The sequence below is a fragment of the Pectinophora gossypiella genome, chromosome 16 (genome assembly GCF_024362695.1).
Source record: "Pectinophora gossypiella chromosome 16, ilPecGoss1.1, whole genome shotgun sequence".
Lineage (NCBI taxonomy): Eukaryota > Metazoa > Arthropoda > Insecta > Lepidoptera > Gelechiidae > Pectinophora > Pectinophora gossypiella.
The window spans coordinates 14,035,536-14,045,002 of record NC_065419.1 but is presented as its reverse complement, the minus strand read 5'-3'; the positions used below and the strand labels follow the sequence as shown (position 1 = coordinate 14,045,002).

At 38.9% G+C, this 9,467-nt stretch overlaps 1 long non-coding RNA gene across 1 annotated transcript; it reads right to left on the bottom strand.

Moving 5' to 3' along the window:
• Window positions 1–392: 392 nt before the first annotated feature.
• Window positions 393–733, bottom strand: LOC126373920 (uncharacterized). The gene is made up of 2 exons (XR_007567374.1): window positions 660–733; window positions 393–584 (listed from the first exon to the last, which is right to left on the bottom strand). It is a non-coding gene; the product is annotated as an uncharacterized LOC126373920 (long non-coding RNA).
• Window positions 734–9,467: the final 8,734 nt, after the last annotated feature.

Genomic DNA, 9,467 nt, shown 5'->3' with positions numbered 1-9,467 from the left:
CGAAATAATGGTCATAGAAGTTTGGCGCCATACTAATAAATGTTCTAACGGTCCTTTGTAATACGCCTGTATACCTTTTTTTCCCAACGGACATAATATTATTTTTTACAAAATGTATGAAAAGTCGAGATTTTTAAAATCCAATTAAAGCCAAACTAATGGTCATACACGTCTGGTGTCATAGTAAAAAATGTTCAGAACAATCTACTCGAAAGGTTTGACACATTTTTTTTCTCTGACCGGCACTTTCAAATTTGGGCCGGCCAAAGTATGGAAAGCCGATGATCTCCTTTGTAATATATTTTGAATGGAATGTTCGATTTTAATAATTCCATGCAAAGATATCTACATATTATAGGATATATAGGATGCTTTTGGCACGAGAGAATGTCATCATCGAGGAGCAACATGGTTTTGTGCAAGAAATTGGGAGGCACGAATACCTACAGATATTATTTACTTGGACTATGAAAAAGCTTTTGATCGAGTTCCTGTCACACCATTGATTGCTAAATTAGAGCCCTTTGGAATCAGAGGCAATGTCGTGAAGTGGATTGAAGACTTCCTGTCAAATCGCACATTCTCTGTGCGCATCGGAGAATCATACTCTGTTCCCAGAAAAGTCCTCAGCGGTGTGCCGCAGGGATCGGTGTTAGGACCTATTTTATTCAGTATCTACCTTACATATCTTAAACATGGTATCATGTCTGATATATCACTCTTTGCAGATGACACGAAAATAACGGGGAATCCACTTATTAGCCATAATATAATCCAAGATGATCTTGATAGAGTAATTGCTAGGACCCGAGATTGGCTAATCACATTAAACGTAGACAAATTCACTGTGTTGCATGTTGGCAGTAACCACCCCACGTTGAGTTACACCATTGACTCAAAACCTCTCGAGTGTGTTAAAAAACAAAAGGACCTTGGCATAACGATAACACATAATCTAAAGTGGGACGAACACATTATTGGAATCACTAAGAAGGATAACTCCCTTTTATACATAATTAGAAAAGCTTTTTATCATATAGATACGGAATTGTTTCTTAGGCTTTAAAAAACTTACTTACGTCAGACCGCTGTTAGAACATGGGTTTCAAATATGGAGACTTTACTATCGGAAGGACATTGCACTACTAGAGAGAGTCCAAAGAAGAGCAACAAAGATGGTGACAGTACTGGCTGGCTGGAGTGGACCTTAGCGGGGGCCGCAGGACTCTCACCTCTGGCTTGCCTTCATTGGCCAGCCAGAGTGGGGCGTTAGAGCTATACGCTCGCAGGGTGGAAGTGAAAGATGCATAAGTCGCGAGTTGGTAAGGCGGGTAAACCGCCTCGCAGGAAGCGGTGTACACCTCTTGACACCCTGAGATGCTCACAACCATGTTGCTGCCTTGCCGTCCAGTCGCGTCGGCTAGATAGGTGGCCCAACCAGTGAGTGACGAGTCACCGCCTGCCCAATGTATCTCTGTTATTAACATTGGTCGAGCAGGCGCAGTAGCCCCAGTATATAGGTTCACTAACCCCCAACCCAATAGCCCAGTTCCTTTTGTTCCCATAATCTGCAATAGTCCTACACGAACCAGGGATTGTCTTTGGGTGCACTCCCAAAGTGCATACAGGGATAATCGCCGGTTGGTGTCACAACACATTTAGAGTAAATTGTCTTAAGGGGCCTCTACGTGTTGGCTTCGGCCCCACGCACGCCTTCCAAAAGTCCGGGACTCCATGACAGACCCGACCCGAGACATGGAAACGACATACAAATAATAATAAGATTAAAAATAATTAAATAAAAAATATTTTCCCATGATTCGGGAATTTTTCGGGTGTTTATTTTATTTTCCCATATTTTCCCGATATTTTTTCTTTCCCACCCAATTTTTTCTTTCCCTGCCCATCACTAGCAGCGACTATAGTTCATCATGCGGACGATTTGTGCTCGTCCTACCGTGACGTGCATCTTGACAACCTTTCTTAAAGGAAATAAAAAAAACATAATAAACCCTTGATGTCCCTTCGATACGGATTAACCAACTATTAGGGCTATTGAGATACTTAAAAAAAAGATACTAAATGAAATGTAACGCACGAATTTCCTCAACTTTACTTTTGGTCGAACTTTTTTCTCAATTTTAAATGTTCAATCCCATTTCGCGGATACAAATCTATATAGATTTGTATCGTAATATGGACATGCTTTTTTTTTTTTTTTTTATTAGACATAAACATTTTTGTGTAGTAAAGCGGTAGTAAAAAGTGTCTGTTTGATTTGAAAAGTTTTTTAAATGAGTTGTACTTAATTCGATTCTTCTTATCGTGTGGGTTGTGAGGTGGAATACCAACCTCATCAACCCTGGTGTCAGGGTTATGATTGAGCTGCCAAAGGCCCCTGACATGGCTCATGTAACGATTACTCAGTTACATCACTAAATAGTAACCGGAACGTGCCTTCCGAAGCACGGATCGTCTTACTTTCGGACAATCAGGTGATCAGCCTGTAATGTCCTAACCAAACTAGGGATCACAAAATGACTTTTTGTGATATGTCCCCACCGGGATTCGGACCCGGGGCCTCCGTAGCGTGAATCCAACACTCAACCACTGGACCACAGCGGCCGTTAATTCAATTATTAACATCGTGAGGGTTTCCTCACGATGTTAATATTCCCGAAATGCATTTTCGGATGTGGGTTGGAAGGTCAGACAGGCAGTCGCTTCTGTAAAAATCCGGACCTGTAAAATTTTTCAGGGGTAAGCGGACCCTGTGAAAAACGGGGTAATGTTAGGTAGATGACGTAATTCAATTATTATTAGACTTAAGAAAGTACTTAGCTATTTTTGGACATTATTTCTTCGGAGGCGTCCCTAGCCTCGAAGATAGTTTGATCTTTAGACATACATAAACTCACGCCCGTAATCCCTAATGGGGTGGGCAGAGACAAGTAAAAGAAGAATGAAGTATGTCTAAAGTGTAATGGTTCGCTCGTCCCGGCTTGACAAGAGCTGCAGGTTCAAGTCTCGTCCGAATCAGATTTTTTAGATTTTAATTTTCTCTTTGTGAGTTTCCCTAAGCGATAATAACGTAAGTAAATCAGAATTGTAGCGTTGACAGCGGCTTTCCGAACGGCGACCCGCGCTACGGCGAGTCTCTTTACGGCGAGTGGCCTTATTTTCCCTTTACGTCGAGCGAGTTTAATAACTTGTTATAATAAATAATAAATAAAAAATTTATTCATCATCTTCTACAAAACTATGTAGTATACAATTATATAAGGTTTTTGAGCGTTATAAACAAGGTTTTTCCTACCTCCTAAACTAGGTCAACCTGTATTTTAGGAGGCAGAATTCATCCGTGAGCTTATAAATAATAACTTATAAGTTTGTGCAACGAACTATTATTATAAGGATATAGATGAATGAAACATGTGTGTGTAAGTGTCTCTCTGTGTGTGTGTGTGTGTGTGTGTGTGTGTGTGTGTGTGTGTGGGGGTGTGTGTGTGTGTGTGTGTGTGTGTGTGTGTGCGGTGTGAGTGAGTGCGCGTGCGTGTGTAGTTGCGTATGTCTAGCTAGAAGGTACATATTTAGAAGGAAAGTAGTTTCTCCGTGTCTTCATAATTTAGTTTAAGTAGCCACTGATGTAGTTTATTTTTGAGGTCATTTCTATTCAACCGGGGCAATCTATAACCGCAAATAGACTGTGAATGCGATCATCTCTGTAACCGTTGCCACCTACGTTTATATTCACGACCTATCCCGTACAGGACAGACAGCGCAGCACATGCTATCTGCCCTCATCTGCCAATTAACTCCAACTTTGGTATAATATCTGCATGTGAATGGTATATAAATTGTCGCTACCGATACCGCTGTCACTCGACAGCTGCGCGTGAGCAGGTAAATGCCACGCCGCGATCTAATGCCAATATGCAGCGATATTTTTATAATAGGTGTATACTAGATTCGCAATTTGTTGTAAGGAAAAATCAGGCACAGATAATGAATCAAATCAAATACAGGGTGTTAGTGATATCGTAACGAAAACTTTGAGGGGTGGTTCAGGCCATGATTCTGAGTTGATATCAAGTAGAAATTTCCGTCGCAAAAGTATGGATTGGAAAATAATTAAAAAGAAAAGAAAAATTTTCATGAATTTTTTGACACGAAATTCCACTTGATATCAACTCAGAATCATGGTCTGAATCATCCCCCTCAGTATTCGTTACGGTGTCACTAACACCCATACCTACTTATATGGCTACCGTATGTACTTGTACGGGGTGTAAGTGTCATCGTAACGAATACTGAGAGGGATGATTCATCTGATTATTTTGAGTTAATATCAAGTGGAATTTTCCATCGCAAAAGTATACGTAGAATTGAAAATAATTTAAAAAAACTAAAAAAAAAAACATGAATATTGCGACGGAAAATTCCACTTGATTTTAACTCAGAATGATGGTCTGAATCAACCCCCTCACTATTCGTTACGATGTCACTAACACCCAGTATACTTTATTTATTGTAGATTTGCTGCAGACGGCATTAACTACTTGGCCGGACAAATGGGGAGCGCTGAGGGCTCTCACCCGAAACAAAATTTAAGCCAATAGGGTGCCCAGTTGGAAGGGAACCTCGGCTCAGGGCGTCATGTGAGAGGATTGTATTTGAAAGATTTAATCACACATAGTGGTTAGCGTTGAATGAGGGAAAACGTCGACCACGCCGGCGCGGTCGATATCGGGCTGAATGTGCACATGGATGTTTTAATGTTATAGTCTAATTTGATGATATACTTCATTATGTACTTTTCATGACTGTTACGAGTTCTCTCTTTATTTAAGAGCTGCGCTCTTGTCGGTAGAGTAATCGCCTTCATTACTCCATAGATAGGGCGTGTAGAACGGTGGTTGCCCCAATCGCACAATCTGTTACATAGAAGCAATTATTAGACTTAAGAAAGTACTTAGCTATTTTTGTTTTGGACATTATTTCTTCGGAGGCGTCCCTAGCCTCGAAGATAGTTTGATCTTTAGACATACATAAACTCACGCCCGTAATCCCTAATGGGGTGGGCAGAGACAAGTAAAAGAAGAATGAAGTATGTCTAAAGTGTAATGGTTCGCTCGTCCCGGCTTGACAAGAGCTGCAGGTTCAAGTCTCGTCCGAATCAGATTTTTTAGATTTTAATTTTCTCTTTGAGAGTTTCCCTAAGCGAAAATATATATTCAATATTCAATATTCTTTATTTGCATACTATGAAAAAAACATGAAAATAACGTAAGTAAATCAGAATTGTAGCGTTGACAGCGACTTTCCGAACGGCGACCCGCGCTACGGCGAGTCTCTTTACGGCGAGTGGCCTTATTTTCCCTTTACGTCGAGCGAGTTTAATAACTTGTTATAATAAATAATAAATAAAAAATTTATTCATCATCTTCTACAAAACTATGTAGTATACAATTATATAAGGTTTTTGAGCGTTATAAACAAGGTTTTTCCTACCTCCTAAACTAGGTCAACCTGTATTTTAGGAGGCAGAATTCATCCGTGAGCTTATAAATAATAACTTATAAGTTTGTGCAACGAACTATTATTATAAGGATATAGATGAATGAAACATGTGTGTGTAAGTGTCTCTCTGTGTGTGTGTGTGTGTGTGTGTGTGTGTGTGTGTGTGTGGGGGGGTGTGTGTGTGTGTGTGTGTGTGTGTGTGTGTGCGGTGTGAGTGAGTGCGCGTGCGTGTGTAGTTGCGTATGTCTAGCTAGAAGGTACATATTTAGAAGGAAAGTAGTTTCTCCGTGTCTTCATAATTTAGTTTAAGTAGCCACTGATGTAGTTTATTTTTGAGGTCATTTCTATTCAACCGGGGCAATCTATAACCGCAAATAGACTGTGAATGCGATCATCTCTGTAGCCGTTGCCACCTACGTTTATATTCACGACCTATCCCGTACAGGACAGACAGCGCAGCACATGCTATCTGCCCTCATCTGCCAATTAACTCCAACTTTGGTATAATATCTGCATGTGAATGGTATATAAATTGTCGCTACCGATACCGCTGTCACTCGACAGCTGCGCGTGAGCAGGTAAATGCCACGCCGCGATCTATGCCAATATGCAGCGATATTTTTATAATAGGTGTACTAGATTCGCAATTTGTTGTAAGGAAAAATCAGGCACAAATAATGAATCAAATCAAATATACTTTATTTATTGTAGATTTGCTGCAGACGGCATTAACTACTTGGCCGGACAAATGGGGAGCGCTGAGGGCTCTCACCCGAAACAAAATTTAAGCCAATAGGGTGCCCAGTTGGAAGGGAACCTCGGCTCAGGGCGTCATGTGAGAGGATTGTATTTGAAAGATTTAATCACACATAGTGGTTAGCGTTGAATGAGGGAAAACGTCGACCACGTCGGCGCGGTCGATATCGGGCTGAATGTGTGTATGGATGTTTTAATGTTATAAGTAGTCTAATTTTATAATATACTTCATTATGTACTTTTCATGACTGTTACGAGTTCTGTTTTTATTTAATAGCTGCGCTCTTGTCGGTGGAGTAATCGCCTTCATTACTCCATAGATAGGGCGTGTAGAACGGTGGTTGCCCCAATCGCACAATCTGTTACGAGTTACGTGTGTCAAATAAAAAATAAAGATCAGTCCATCCCTAATAGGGTAGGCAGAGCCACAAGTAATCAAAGACAACTTGCAGCCACTGTTGATACGATGTCGTAAGCTGGATATGATAAACCTTATGGTGATAAGGGATCAGCCTATCGCCCGTAACATTAGTCCATCATGTTATAGGACACAATCCCTCTGTCGGTTTTTACGACATGCCCGGGAAGACAAGCAGCTGAACGTGTTCTATGTTTTTATTTACTCCCACGACAGCATAGAAGCAATTTTTTTCCTCTTAAATTATGTAAATAAAGTATTAAAACAACGTATCCAATAATAAAGCTCATTGGCAATACGATTAATGATATTAATTAGCGAATTATGCACATTTATATTCACATTGGCGATAAATATCCGAGCATTTGTTTAGCAAAACGTCGAGTTTGATATAGAAATTTAAGTAGATGCCGACAAACGTGCTTGATATTAATATAGCTTTAAAATACTTTGAATTATAGATACCTGTTTAAAAGTGACATAATTATACAAAGAATAAATTATATTACTTACATATTAAAATGATTCGAATAAGATGAGTTTGAATTCAGGTTTGGTTCGTAGATGAACCAAACAAAACTTCAAAATTGAGTACCTAAATTATAGCTAACGTCCTCTGTGGTTCAGTGCTTGAGCGTTTTCGACATTGTCCCCATCGGGAATCGACCCTGGACCTCCAGATCGTGATCCTTTCGCTGTAACTACTAGACCACGAAGGCTAAATATACTTAAGTATAATACATAACTACAATTTACTGACCATCTAATTACCAGAGCTGTAATTAAAGTAATTTATACCGAAGTGAACACTTTTATTCGGCTTAAATAAGACAAGTTATCCCAGAGTGGTTCTGGGAACATCTCAATGTCTAGCCTCTCCAATGTCCCGTCTCGGACGGGCACTAATTGCTCGTAATAGCCAACGGCCAGGGATGGATTTGGAACCCCTGAAACAAGCAGGAATAATATATATACTTAATACAAAGTATGGATCGAAAAATAATTTGAAAAAACACTATAAATTTCATGATTTTTCTAACAGGAAAATCCACTTGATATCAACTCAGAATTAGAGTCTGAATCATCCCCCTCAGTATTTGTTACGATGTCACTAACACCCAATCTACGAGCTAGCAAGCGAGAAACAGTCTGCACAACTTCCCTCTTTACTCCTTAGCGACTTACAACCCTTTAAAGGTAAAACCTAGAGGCGACAACAGCGCCGGTACGAATTGGTGCAGGACGGAGAGTTACCGTTCTATTTATTCTTTATTTATTCTTTATTCTATGACCATAACCTAACTCCATCCCTGTCCCAGACAGCTCATAAACGCCGCCCTATAATTTTGTAATCGCCCACAATTACGATGTAATCAATAGATACACGCTACAATTACACACAGCAATATAAATCAATTAGTTGACATCCCACATTTAAATTGGCAAATTAATAAACTAAAAAAATAAGACGAAGATTGATGTTTGGGCAATGTAAACGACGCATGAACACTTTTATATACATACATACATAAACTCACGCCTATTCCACCGGGGTAAGCAGAGACTATATAATTCCATTTGCTTCGATCCTGACACACTTGTCTTGCTTCCTCCACATTCATCAATCGCTTCATACACGCACGCCGGTTCAGAGTAGATCGTATTGAACCTTTTCTAAGGACATCTCCAATTTGGTCATCGTAAGTCCTTCTCTGTTACTTTTATATAGATTTTAGATTTTTTGTTAATTATTATACAATCTTCTTAGTTTATAAAGATCTATGTTTTATTCTTTTATATGGTATATTGTCTTTTGTTTTCGCTCTTCTATTTTCGCTGTCACCGAGATCGGTCGTTGTTTTAAGTTATTTTATTTTTGCTTTTCTTTTATGTATATTCTTTTTCCTTGTAAGTACCTATATATTTTTAGTAAAAGTGATATTCCTTTAGTTTTTCTTTTTATTTTTCACCCGCTGCCGAACATTTACTGGTAAGCACTTATCTATCTACTTATACTTATTTTTTTGTAACTACTAGTTTTATGTTTCTTCAAAAACAATATAAATGGCGCGAAAAGGATTTTAAACCTAAAATTATTCAATTCCATAAATAAGTATAAGTAGGTAAGTAAGTAATACCTATTTATCTGGCCGTACCTAACTGTATCTAACTCCAATCATTATCCCGTTTACTAATCGTTATTTCCAAAATTCTCCTTAATCAATCCCATTGTTTGCTAAAATAGGTTCCTTTTACCACGAAGCGATTTTCTATTACATCATCGACCTAAATTCTGTAACATTTTTTCTAAGAATCGTTGGGCAACGGATAAGCTCTATACAGCCAAAAGCTGTCATTTTCAACATGCCTTGATGTCTCACTTCCTGTTCGTGATAACTAAAGCCTTTTCTTTCATCCTTACACAAGTTGTATATGTCTGTTTCTTTCTATAGGGAATGCTGAAGAACAAAGCCTCAGATTGGCATGATAAAGCGAATTTATCTCCTAATGACGGAGTGGAATGGTTTAAGTTAGTCATCCGGTACTATAAAGAAGTAGCTAAGTCATGTTTTACAGATTAAATATTACGCTTTAAATTACAGAAACTGGTGATATGGCTATGAAGGTAACATCATTGGTATTATCAATGTACTTACAGTCATGAGCAATATAATGTACCCACTTTAGGACTCTGTCGCACTAACATATTAGACATTTAGTGAGAATTACAGTTCAATTTGTCAAAAAAGTTAATGTGACATGGTACCAAAGA